Genomic DNA, 12,710 nt, shown 5'->3' with positions numbered 1-12,710 from the left:
ATAATACATATCCTAAATATATATTTATGTCGATTATTTTTTTCTTTTTTTTTTTGGTTCTTTTTTTTTTCGGAGCTGGGGACCGAACCCAGGGCCTTGCGCTTCCTAGGTAAGCGCTCTACCACTGAGCTAAATCCCCAGCCCTTATTTATGTCAATTATATATCTACATGCAATCTATCAATTATATATCTACACATAATATATCAATTATGTATCTATATGCAACATATCAATTATGTATCTACACATAATATATCAATTATATATCACATATCAATACATATATTATATATATCAATTAGTGAAAAAGAGACAATGAATTTAAAAACAGAGTAAGGAAGAGTATATTGAAGGATTTAGAGGGATGGGAAGGAAGGGGAAATGATGTAATTACATTATAATCTCAAAAAAATAAGAGAGATAATTAAAAATATAAGCACAGTGACCTTGCAGACTTTGCTAGAGGTCGGTCAGTGATTTACCTATTGTGTGATGTCTCTTGTTTGAATTGGACATGTAGAATCATTTTTTTTTATTTTATGATGATTGACGGTCCTAAGAGCTCCGATAATTTGAAAGTAACGACCTTGCTGTCAAAGAAAAAAATAGATGACGTTGCGTTCCGTAAATGTCGGGAAAGCAAAGAAAACAAGGAGACTTGGCCAGTCCTCTGAGGGACTCCCTGTGACTCAGAGCTGTGCAGAATAGACTTGGACCCCACCTGCTTGGGGGTGGGGGGTGTCTCTTCCATTTCTGCTCTTCCTACAGCATCATTGGTCTGGGACAACAATCTGGCTCCCTGATACATTGCCAGTGGATGTCGGAGTGGAGGGAGAAGCCCCACCCCACTTCAGGCAGAGGGCTCTGATCCATGTGAAGGACCACTGATGATCCCCCAGTATGCTCTCTGAAAAGAGAACTCTGTAAGGAGGGCCCCACGTTCTTTCTACTTTTTGTGTAGCCTCTGCATACTCTGTGTACTGGAGCCTGTTCTTCGCCCCTACCAAGAGTCTTCAATGGTTCCTGTTGCTGTGGGAGCCTAGCAGAATCAGGGGGAGCATGGCGGAGCCAGTGCCCTACTTTCTACATCCAGTAGGCCTGCCTCCACCTGGCTTGTCATGTGTCCTTGTCTTTGCTGCCCCTCCACACCCTTCACCAGGCTCCTCAACTTTACAGATGCCTGTGTTTGGGGATTGGAAAATCAAACAGTGTTCTGACGATGTTGTCCTCTCAGTTGAGACCTGGGCAATTTTATGACCAAGCCACAGTGGTCTGATCTGTTATAGACTCAACCTTCAGTCACGAGTCTTCACAAGCTACACCAGTTTCATGACCATGCCAGTTGAGGATGGCAGGATCCAGAGCCAGCCTCCGGATCTGTCCAGGTCCCTCCATGTGTGGAGTCACCAGCGGGGAAGGGTGTCAGCTGCTGACCCCGTGGGTAACCAGCATTATGGATAGAATAATAATAACTAACATTATTGATAGAAGGGTGCGATGTTCTCTGGTTGCTGAGACTTTAAGAAGGGGTGGGGGAGGGGTTTCCCTACCAGCTGCTCGATAAAGTCACTGCTCATTTTACCCAATAAAAACCTCTGTGTTCCGAGGAAGCATTTCCGCTGCAGGGACAGATAATCTCTCAGGATGCAATTTTGAATTAGGTAGTTTTTGGCCTGAGAGCACACACACACACACACACACACACACACACACACACACACACCCCCTAAATCTCTGAAAAGAAGAAGCCTAGAATACTTGGGAAGATCGGAGTACTTGGAAGAATATGGATGCTACATTAATTTCCCCTCCCTGCCGGGAAGGTGTGATAAATGGTTATCCAAAACATGTATCAGACAAAATGTTCTTGGGAGAGACAGTAAAAGCCTGTAATAAACTGTGAATCTAGTCTTTTTTGGCTCCCTGTCCAGCTTTCTCTGGAAGTCCCAGAGGAAGAGCGAGCTATACACTGTGTCAGGTCAGAGGGAAGGAGGTCACCGAACCTGGCTCTGGTTTCTTCTGAGCCACTCCCCACTGCTGAAACCTTGGCGGAGATTTCTCTCGATTTGGATTCCATTGTCCTCTGGTTGCACAAGATCCTTTCCAGGCTAAGCCAAGAGGCTGCCTGGAAGGGGAGTGGGGTGGAATGGCTTGGGAAGGAGCTATGTGAGAGGTGGCTAGTTATCTCCTGGCTCCTAGGGTCAGGTCAGAGACGCAGTAAGGGAGGGCAATGGTCTTTAAGCCAACACTGTTTCCAGAGAATAGCCCTGACAGTTTGGATGCCTTTAGAACCCCTACAGAATTCTCATCATTCCTTGGCTGTCTTCTGCACAGGGTCTGTCTTTCTTGTGGTGAGGGAGTTGCAGTTCAAGTTGCCCATGTGGCAGTGGGGTGGTGGTAGGTGACAGCCACGGTCATCAAGTGGGAATATTAGGACTGTGGAGCATCTTAAAAAAACCCAGCTGGGCATAGCGGCATAAGCCTTGGATCCCGGCACTTGGGAGGTGGAGGCAGGAGGACCTCTGTGAGTTTGAGGCCAGCCGGATCTACAAAGTGAGTTCTAGGACAACCAGTTACATAGCGAGACCCTATCATGAGAAAACAAACAAATGAACAAAAACAAAACAACCAAAAACAAAAGCAACCCCCTCCCCCTTTACCAGGTCCCATTCATACACTAGAAGAGGCCCCTGTTAGAGAGTATGGTTTGGGGGATTTTTCTGAGTTTGTGTTAGATGTGGTAGAGAACATATTCACAGCCCTAGAGGCCCCCTGCTGCAAACCCCAAATCACTGACTTGCTGTTTGAAGCTATAGAGTCACCTTGTTGTATGCTAATTTCATGTAAATGAGGTGATGCGGTATGCTAATTTAATGTAAATGAAGTAATGCATGTCCCACTGGATTCTGTGAAATGGCTTTGCCCACGTGTCAATGGCGTTTCGAGCCTAGGAATCAGCTGTTTCCATTTTGGGGTGCATCATAATTAAAGCTACCGTGAATCGTCCACTCCAGACTTTGGGACGATGTCTTTGACTTTCTAGTGAGTAAATGCATATGGTGGAATAGGGCATTATAAGCAAGCTCATGTTTAATTTTCTAACAGTCCCCAGTATCTATAGGCACTCTCACCGTTTCCGCTCTCCCAGTGAAACTCGTTTCTGTTCCTCCCCCCTCTCTGCAGACACCTGTTCTTGCAAGTTCCTTTTAGCTGTCCCTGTGGGTATGTAGTGGCGTCCAACCATTTTAAAGCCAGGTCTCTGATCACTAATGGTTCCCAGTGCTATGTCATGAACTTTCCTGTGTTCGTAGACCTTCATTTGCAGAATATTCGTAACATTTACCTCCCTTTTTTCTTTTAGCTTTTGAAATAATTTAAAACCTCACAAAGAGTTTGTAGTGGAAAGCTTGACATTCCTTAAAAACTCCCAATGAGATTATTTTGCATAACAAACATCAAAATAAAAAAAAAAACTGGTCTGAATCCAGAGACTGACCTGGCTAATAGGCTGACCCTTACATCTTGCTCAAGTCATACAGGCAATTGGACTGTGTACAGGTCACAAGTTTACCGCTGAGCAGCTGCAGTTGGATCATGAATGCTAGACCCACGGTTGCCGGGAAACTCCTTGTTCTGTGCTTTCAGACTTTGCAACAATGGATCTCTCCGTCTCAAATTTTATTTCAAGAAAATCTAAACAGAACTTTTGGCTGGTTTTTTTTCCACTCAGCTCTACACACACACACACACACACACACACACACACACACACACACACACACACACACACACACCATCCTTGTCTATTAACAGTGAACTTCTTGCTGGGTCAAAGAACTCTGCTGGTGTGTAGACAGACATATTGTGGCTTATCCACCTCCCATTCATGGACAGGTGCTGGAATTTGTAGGAAACTCAAACGTGGGCTTTGCTCGTTTGTTTTTCTATTCTGCTGTTCTTGACTTGATCACATTGTATCCATATTGTATCCTTGTTCATGCGGAGCACTGCTGTGCGGCTCCATTCTTCTGTGCTGTTCTTAAAGGCTTAAATGTCAAGTGCCTATGACCTCACAGGGTCACTAGGGAATCCCACCCCCCTTTTTTCCCCTGCAAAATGGCAGCCATACCAGGTGTCAGCTCTTCTTTAACACTTGGTGGAATTTACCAGTTAGACCTACTGAGATATTTCTGGATATATTTTTGGGGGGAGGTTTCCCTTCCCCTTCTTTATGAGATACAAACTTATCCAGACTGTCTGCTCTCTGCTATGGTTTGGTGGTTTACAGTTTTTGAAGAATAGACTCATTCCACTTTAGCTGTCAAGTCTGCATTAGGTCTGTTCAAAGGACTGAGTTTTTCTCTATTATAAACCAGGCCTATAATTTTTCTGTCTTGTTTCATTGTTGTTCTGGAAATTGGCAACTTTTTTTTCTTCTATTTTTTGGTTAGCTTTGTTGATATTTATTATTTTAACAGTCTCAGCTAGCTTTGGCTCCCACTCAATGTCTGCCTCGTTTAAGTCCATGGGTTGTTGATCTTTTTATTGTCGTTCTTTCTTCCTACTTGCTTTAGATTTAGTTCTCTCTTTCAGAATAGCATTTTGAGATGAAATTTGGATTATTCTTTTGAGATCTCTCTCTCTCTCTCTCTCTCTCTCTCTCTCTCTCTCTCTCTCTCTCATAAACAGCATTATAGGTTTGCTCCCTATCACTGCATACTATCAATTTTATGTTTTTTTCATTTTAGTCAAATTAAATAATACTTCCCTTGAGGCTTTGTTATTGTGGGTTATTTAGAAATAAATATGTTACTTCAAAATTGTACACGCTTTGAGATGCTCATCTCATCTCTGTTAGCATAGCACACTCTGTAGGATTCAACTCATTTAAAGTGTTCAGGACTTTGTATTGACCTTGGGCATTGCTTGCTTCTATGCACACTTGGGGTACACACTACACCTAGGTGGGTGGTATGGTCTATAAAATGCTGGCTAGACCCCACTGGCTGAAGGGAAAGCTCAGCTGTTTTGTATTCTTGCACGTTTCTATTTGTTCTGAAAGATAAAGTTTCCAGCTAGAATTTGGATACATTTGCTTCTCCCCTCAGCTCTGACTTCATGGGCTTGGGTCACATTGGGAAGCTGTGTTTCAGTTGCATGTGCTTTTTAGTTAATCGATCCATTTAACACTATGTAATTTCCCCCTTTACTTCTGACCATTTCCTATGAATTCTGTTTCTCTATTAATTTGGTCACACTTAACTATTTGGTTCATGTTTGTATAGCAATCTTCTTCTGTCTTTTTTTTAAAAAACACATCTCTACTGATGCCTTTGAAGTTAGTTTCTTGCAGGCAGCATATAGGTGGGTCACTTTAAAAAAAAGTGATTTTTTTTTAGACGTAGAGCAATTACATTTATGTGGTTATCAATATCCCTGATTTCAGCTCATTGTTTTTCTATCTTTATGTTTTTCTGTTTTGAGTGTCTCTGTGTGCTCATTTCTGTCTTTATTGTTATTAACTGAACATGTTTAAATGTTATGTTACTGTAGCTATTTTGATGTTGATTATACAGCTCTTTAAAACATTCAGTGGTTTTACTGGGTCTCTGATATTCACATTTACCTCTTATGGTCTACCTAGAATGAGCTCTTACCCTGTCAGGTGTTTGAATGAATCTCATTGTGACAGAACTGTCATGTGAGATATGTGTCGTGTGTCATGTGTAGCTCATGTCCTATGCACCCCTCTAATTGGTTGCTCAATCCCCCTATACAGCCAAGGATGTCATTGAACTCCAGAACCCAGCTCTACCTTCCACGTCTCGGGATTACAGGCGTGTGCCTCCATGCCTGGTTTTGCTATTTCTCCAGCTTCATTGAACATGTTTGTCTTTAGCTTTGATAAATTTGGTTGGGATGAGTCTCTCTATGTGTGTCTTTCCTGTTAAAAGAGGGCCCCCTCAGCTCTGTGATCCTTAGGATAAGAAGCTAATGTCTGCCTATGACATTGGCAGGACACCAACCCAGACACCCTTTATGGTATCTCATGGGGAAACATCATTGGGTTAATAGTAAATAGTTAGAGGAGTTTACTGAGCTAGTATTTTTTAAAATTTTTATTTATTTTTATACTCCAGATTTTACTCCTCTCCCCGTCCACCCCCTGACAGTTCCACATCCCATGCTTCCTCCCTGCCCCCATTCTGTGTCTCTACAAGGTTGTCCCCACTGCAACCACCCCACCAGACCTGAGCTAGTTTTTATTTGTGACTTAGTTTTCAAGGTGTGACTTGGCTATTTAATGGAGACAGAAGGAATCCCAGGGCACGGTGCTGCTCTGTCTTGGGTTGGGACTAGCTCTTGGTCTCTGTTTTCTGGTCACTGGAATCACACACAGGTTTGAGAAGGAACCAACTTTAAAACAGCAGAAGCCGGTGGATCATGTAGCTGATTTCCCCTGTACTCCTGCTAGCATGAGAGAGGTTCATATCATTTGACTATTTGTAGATGAGATAGGTCGGGCAAGAGTGAGGTGGGAGTTAGGGGGACTTCAGGAATGGAGAAAGGGGACATAGAGGCTTCAGGGTCCAGAAGCAACTATGATTCTCTTGTGATAGAAAGGACAGCTTGGGGCTGTCTTGGTTGTTGGAAACTAACTTCCTGGGAACTCTGGGAAGAGACATAAAAGAGACTGTGGTAGGCCAGTTCTTGTAGGAATGTCAATGGGGAGGGGACATAGACACAGCTACATATTGTTTCACTTAGCAGCCAGAGGAGTCCCCTTAATCTTTTAGAGATCATGACGTAGGCCAGACCAGGATTCATGGCTGTGATGCAGAAAGGAATTTCAGGGCCAGCCAACAAACAGCAGTGTTGGAGACTGTCTTAGTTTGTTTCCCCACTACTGTGATAAAATAGTCTGGCAAACACAACTTAAAGGAGAGAGGGCTTGTTTCAGCTCACAGTTCAAGGCACAGGGCAGGGACATCAAGGCAGTAGGCTCCTGAAGCAGCTGGTCACACCCATCAGGAGCAGTGAGCATTGCATGCGTGCACGGGTCTCCTGTCTTTACTTGTTCAGTCCAGGGTCCCAGCTGAGGAATGGCATCACCCAGAGCGGATGGGTCTTCCTACTCAACTAACACAATCCAGATAATACTCCACAAGCACGCCCAGGGTACCCTTACCCTAGGTGGTTCTAGATTCTGTCAAGTCAACAATTAATGCTAACCAGCACAGAGAGTTTATTAAAGGCATTAACGAGAAAACAATAAAGTATACACAAGAATACATATCTGGGTCTTAATAAATAAAAGAAAAACCTAGACACACCCAAGGGTGGGTACAAGTTCCTTGAGGAATGGTGGCAGTAAATTGTCTTTGCAATAGTTATGCATACAGTTTTGGCTGCTCTCATAGATTTCTAAGAAATCTCTCTTTCTCTCTCTGTCTCTCTCTCTCTGCCTTTCTGTATCTCTCTGTCTCTGTCTCTCTGTGTCTCTCTATCTCTCTCTGTGTCTCTCTATCTCTCTGTCTCTCTGTCTCTATCTCTCTGTCTCATCTTTCTCTCTGTCTCTATCTTTCTGTCTCTCTGTCTCCTCTCTGTCTCTTCTCTCTCTCTCTCTCTCTTTCTCTCTCTCTCTCTCTCTCTCTCTCTCTCTCTCTCTCTCTCTCTCAGTGAGTGAGATTGCAGAAAGACTCTGGAGGTGTCTTGAATGCAATAAGTCTGGTAAGTTAAAACCAGGAGCCGTAGAGTTGCGCAGAGGTATAGTATATGTCCTTAGCCCCCACAAATGGAGTTTCTGGTGAGATTCATTGAAAGTCGCAGGTTTGTAACTGGGAAGGGGAAAGGCCTTAAAAAATTGCTCATCATACAAGAATTCTTGTCCCAGCCAGGAAGAGGCTTCAACTAGACTCGTGGGTGAGAGGCTATTTCCTTCTCATGTCTAATTTTTCCTGTCTCTATGTTCTGCTTCTGACTCAGGGTAGGGAACGTGAGGAGCAGCTCAAGTTCTGCTCCTCATCCATGGAACCAGTGTCTCCTACGTCTCTACTAAGCTTGCTCTTCCTCAGTCCCCTTGACTCTGCTGGGCCTGAGGGACCATGTTCCTGGAGGGAGGTGATCCAGGAATGAGAGGGTGGTCACTGGGTGTGCCACCCCCCCTGTTTTCAGACAGTGGTGATGCATTCAGAGAGGACACCCTCAAGTAAAGGCCTCAAGTTAAAGGGTTAAAGGGAGAAACACTGTGAGAGACAGCAGATCTGAGGTGGAGCCCTGAGCATGAACAAGCATCTAGGGAAGGCCAAGGATGTGCAGGACGGCGCCCAATATGGGCATTCAGTGCTAGAAGACGAGAGCACATTGGGACGTCAGGGGCTGGGGTGAGTCACGTGGTCTTACTGCACGGATGCTGCAGGCATATTAGGGGTTCTAGATGTTATTACTTGGGTCCACAGGGAGGAGTGTATGGAGGAGCAGTATGTATATATGGAACAGTGGGTTCTGACCAGGGAACTCTGCAAGAGGAGTGCTGTACAGGGCTTGGCAGGCTGTGCTGGAGAGGTCCATGTCTGACTGTGAGAAGGATCCAGGCTCTGTATGCTCTGTATGCTCCAGGCATAACAGAGGATAGAGGATCTCTGGGAGCATAGCCCTCAGTGAAAGGTAGCATGGGGCAGGGTGCGGTGGGGAGCTCTTAGCGTGTGTGTGTGTGTGTGTGTGTGTGTGTGTTAAGAGAGAGAGAGAGAGAGAGAGAGAGAGAGAGAGAGAGAGAGAGATTTGTTTTTAATGTTCTTAAATAGTAGGCTTACACACATTTTTAAGTGAAGGTCTTGCTTAGCAACGGATTCCCAAACGTTTTGAAAAGGAAAATCTTCATGTAAGCTGGGGGTGCCGGGTGTATAGGGTGGGCTAAGCCTACATCTGCTGTGTCTGAGTCACGGGTTCCCCCTCTCCCTCCTGACTCATGGGTTGGCAAGCCATCCCACCAAATGGCTCGGCATCCAAGAGATGCAATTTAGTGCTGCCTGCTCCCATCCCCAGAGCACCCCCTCCAGCAGCCCTCTCACCACAAAACCACAAGTCTGTGTGGGAGCCGTCTCTGAGGAGGATTCTGTGGCACAATTGTTTGGGAACGGCTCCCTGTGGTCTCCTGGGAGGTCAGCAAGGCCTGGGAGGCAGAACCAGGGAGTTTTCCAGTCGGGACCCAGAGGAGGAAAGGACCACAGATAAGATACAGTTCCCAGGCGCTGGGCCTTAAAGGCTCTCTCTTCCAACTAGACTCTAGTCTCTATTCTCTCCCAGTAGTCTATTAAATTCTGGGCACATCCATTGACCAATCCACAGGTCAGAGTCCTTGCTATCCGCTCCCCTAAAACCCCATCTCTGAACATTGCTGGGTTAGGGACCAAGGTTTTAACACATGAGCCTTTGGGAGACAGTCCGAATTCGAGCTCACGTCCATCCCATAATGCAAAAGCCACCACTCAGATGATCACCACAAGTCCTGTAGACTTCATTAGCTCGTGCATTATATAGACGTTCAAGTCTTCCAAAGTCCCTTCTGAAACTCAAGGCAACTTTCAGTAGAGAGACTCTGCAAAAACAAGCAAAAAATAAGTCACCTAATCCCAACGAGCTGTTCTCAGACTCAGGGCCAGAGATTCAGTCCTAAAACGGCGACATCTCAGAGAGCAACGCTGAGGTAAAGGTAGGCTTCGTTCTGTCATGAGAGAATAAGGAACATCTTTTGTCCATAAGCCAGCATCTCAACCCCTGGGGGCTGACATACAGATTCAGGGGAGACAATTAGGGATAGGGGGGTGTTGAAGGGGACTGTCTTACCTCCTTGTTTTGTGGGTGGAGTTGGTAGAAGTCTCCCAGGAATTCAATTGCCCCCTTTCCCTCTCTCCAGTCCGGGATTTCTGAGGTTTCTGATCATCGAGACTGGAAGATGTCTTTAGCCTTGAATGGTAAGAAAGACAAAGCAGGTCTGGAGCAAGCTCCTTCGAACTACAGTCTCGGATGAGGTGTTTCTTGGCGAGCAGCATGTCCCACTCAGAGACTAGCAGAGACCGACTCAAGGGACCAATGACATGGGTTACCAGTGTTCCCACTTGTTCCAGCCACCTGGGCAGGATGTCAGCCTTTCCACCCGCTCTAGCCATTCATCAGACATCTGTAGCCAAGTAAAGAGCCAAGGTTGGCCAGAAGATGTGTCCCTGAACAGTAACCCAGGCAACTGGTCTCACAACAGCAGCAATGGGGCGCTGCCAGGTCAGTGGGGAGCAAACGAGGCGGGCCATGGTCAGTGGTTTCTAAGTCCATGAGTGAGTGTAGCTGGAAGGTTTACTTAGGTTCTGTTTACCCCTTAGGACAGGGTTGACACTGTGACCAAGCGAGTTTCATAGGACAGTGTTCCCCATATAACTCTGGACCCATAGGTCACTGATAAGAGGTGTGCCTGGACCTGCACAGCCTTTGCTCCTTCCTCAGTGGATAGGGCACTCAAGCTGGTCACTAGGGGAAGCCCTCAACAGGCCCATTGACCCCAAGAGCCCTGTCTCTTCATGCTGACAGCCCTCTTGGTTAAGTACTTGATGCCAGCTCTCTCATGACGGAACACTTCATTGTCAAATTGGCACAACTTAGGGTCGTCTGAGGCGAAAGTCTCAGCTCAAGAATTGCTTAGATCAGAATGGCCTGTGGGTATCTCTATGGGGACACTATCTTTACTGATAATTGATGTTGGAGCACCCAGTCTACTGTTGGTAGGACTATCCATTGGCGGGTAGTCTGGAAGTGTACAAAAATAAAGTTAGCTAAATCTGAGCCCGTGAGTGGGCCAGTGAACTAGTCATTGACAGTGTTGCTCAGTGGTTCCTGCCTACACGTTCCTGCCTTAAATTCCTGCCTTCATTTTCCCCAGTGAGAGTTTTCAACCTGGAAGTGTATAATCAACCCACTCTCCCGTGTGTGGTTTGGTCATAGCGTTTTATCACAGCAATGAGAGAGGAAACCAGGGCTGAGCTCCCGGAAATCAGGCTATGACCTTGGTTCCCGAGGGGCTGTGTTTCCTCTTTTCAGGCCTTTGAAGGGTCTGCCGGCTCCTTCGCTTTATTCTTAGGACTTGGTGCTAATGAACTCTCTCTGTTCCTCACCTTACTTGTTTTATATTTCACCGTGTTCTCTTTTTTTTTTTGTCCCCACAGATGGTGGTCATTCTATGGAAGCACTCATGTGTATATGGCTGTGTGTGTGTGTGTGTGTGTGTGTGTGTGTGTGGTGTGTGTGTGCATGTGTGTGTGTATGTGTGCATGTGCATGTGTGTGTATGGTGTGTGTGCACGTGTGTGTGTGTGCATGTGTGTTTATGTGCGCATGTGCACGTGTGTGTGTATGATGTGTGTGTGTATGTGTGCATGTGCACGTGTGTGTGTGTATGGTGTGTGTGTGTGCACGTGTGTGTGTGTATGGTGTGTGTGTATGTGTGTGTGTGTGCATGTGTGTGTGTATGTGTGCATGTGCACGTGTGTGTATGGTGTGTGTGCGCATGTGTGTGTATGTGCGCATGTGCACGTGTGTGTGTATGATGTGTGTGTGTATGATGTGTGTGTGTATGTGTGCATGTGCACGTGTGTGTGTGTATGGTGTGTGTGTGTGTGCACGTGTGTGTGTGTGCACGTGTGTGTGTATGTGTGTGTGTGTGTGTCTCCACCAGATTCTCAAAAGATCCCCCAGCCGACATCTGAAACACCCTCAATCCTTTTAGCCTGAGCAGTGACAGATGTCACCTAGAGCTACACTCAGGCCCAGACACTGGCTTTCTGTGGCAGAGACCCCTGGCTTTCTGTGGCAGTCAAAGGCTCTATGGGCTGTACCTGGACTCAGAAGTAGCAGAGCCCCTTGGGGCTGCTGAGGACTGAGTCCGAGTTGTGCTTAGCTCTAGAGGCAGGGTTTGTGTGTTCAGAAGCCCTGACACTGTCCCATGTTTTTAATCCAAATGTGCCATGTCCTTAGACCTCACTGAAGGCTTAGATTGTTTCGCAGGCTTCAGGCATAGAAGGGACCACGCAGGGTCCAGGAGACATGGTGAGGCCCCTAGCCGCATGTTCACTTGTACAGTGTGAGGCTCTTGCTGGGGGCCCAACCTTCAAGGTTTTTCCTAACCTGCTCTGCTGGACGTTTTCACTAACCCTTGAGTGTAAGATTGAGCTGTCATGCGCCGACTCAAACTCCCTCCTCTCCTGCAGACTGTTTCCGTGCTTTGAGGAGAAACATCTGGATGGTTTTAAAGTGGGGCTCCTTTTTTTTAATTGTGTTTCAAATTATTTTTAAACTTCCACAGAGTTAATAAACGCATCAAGCTGTGTGGTTCCCACCATAGCAGCCAGGCACACAAAGGCTTCCTTAGTCCCAAGAGTCTCTCAGACTGCCCCATTATGGTTAGGCACAGTTGCCTAGCCTCAGGAACCCTAAATCCTCTGGCCCCTTCCCTCAGGCCGCATCCTTCTGAGCATCAGACTCTGGCTTTTGTGCTTGTCCTGGTACCTGCGTTCTGTCAAGGCACAGCAGCCATAGTTAATTCTTCTTCGCTGTTCTGTAGTTTTCCAGCACATGCTGTGCAGAATCAGTTGTGGCCGCCTTCTTCCCCTGCTGCTGCTGCTGCTGCTGCTGCTGCTGCTGCTGCTGCTGCTGCTGCTTCTTC

At 46.1% G+C, this 12,710-nt stretch overlaps 1 long non-coding RNA gene across 1 annotated transcript; it reads right to left on the bottom strand.

The window, feature by feature from the left end:
* Nucleotides 1-9,502: 9,502 nt before the first annotated feature.
* Nucleotides 9,503-11,878, bottom strand: LOC134483784 (uncharacterized). Its single transcript, XR_010060777.1, has 2 exons — nucleotides 9,849-11,878; nucleotides 9,503-9,600 (listed from the first exon to the last, which is right to left on the bottom strand). It is a non-coding gene; the product is annotated as an uncharacterized LOC134483784 (long non-coding RNA).
* Nucleotides 11,879-12,710: the final 832 nt, after the last annotated feature.

Source organism: Rattus norvegicus, chromosome 20 (genome assembly GCF_036323735.1).
Source record: "Rattus norvegicus strain BN/NHsdMcwi chromosome 20, GRCr8, whole genome shotgun sequence".
Taxonomy (NCBI): domain Eukaryota; kingdom Metazoa; phylum Chordata; class Mammalia; order Rodentia; family Muridae; genus Rattus; species Rattus norvegicus.
Note: the sequence above shows the minus strand (reverse complement) of the source record. Positions and strands in the feature narration are given on the sequence as shown.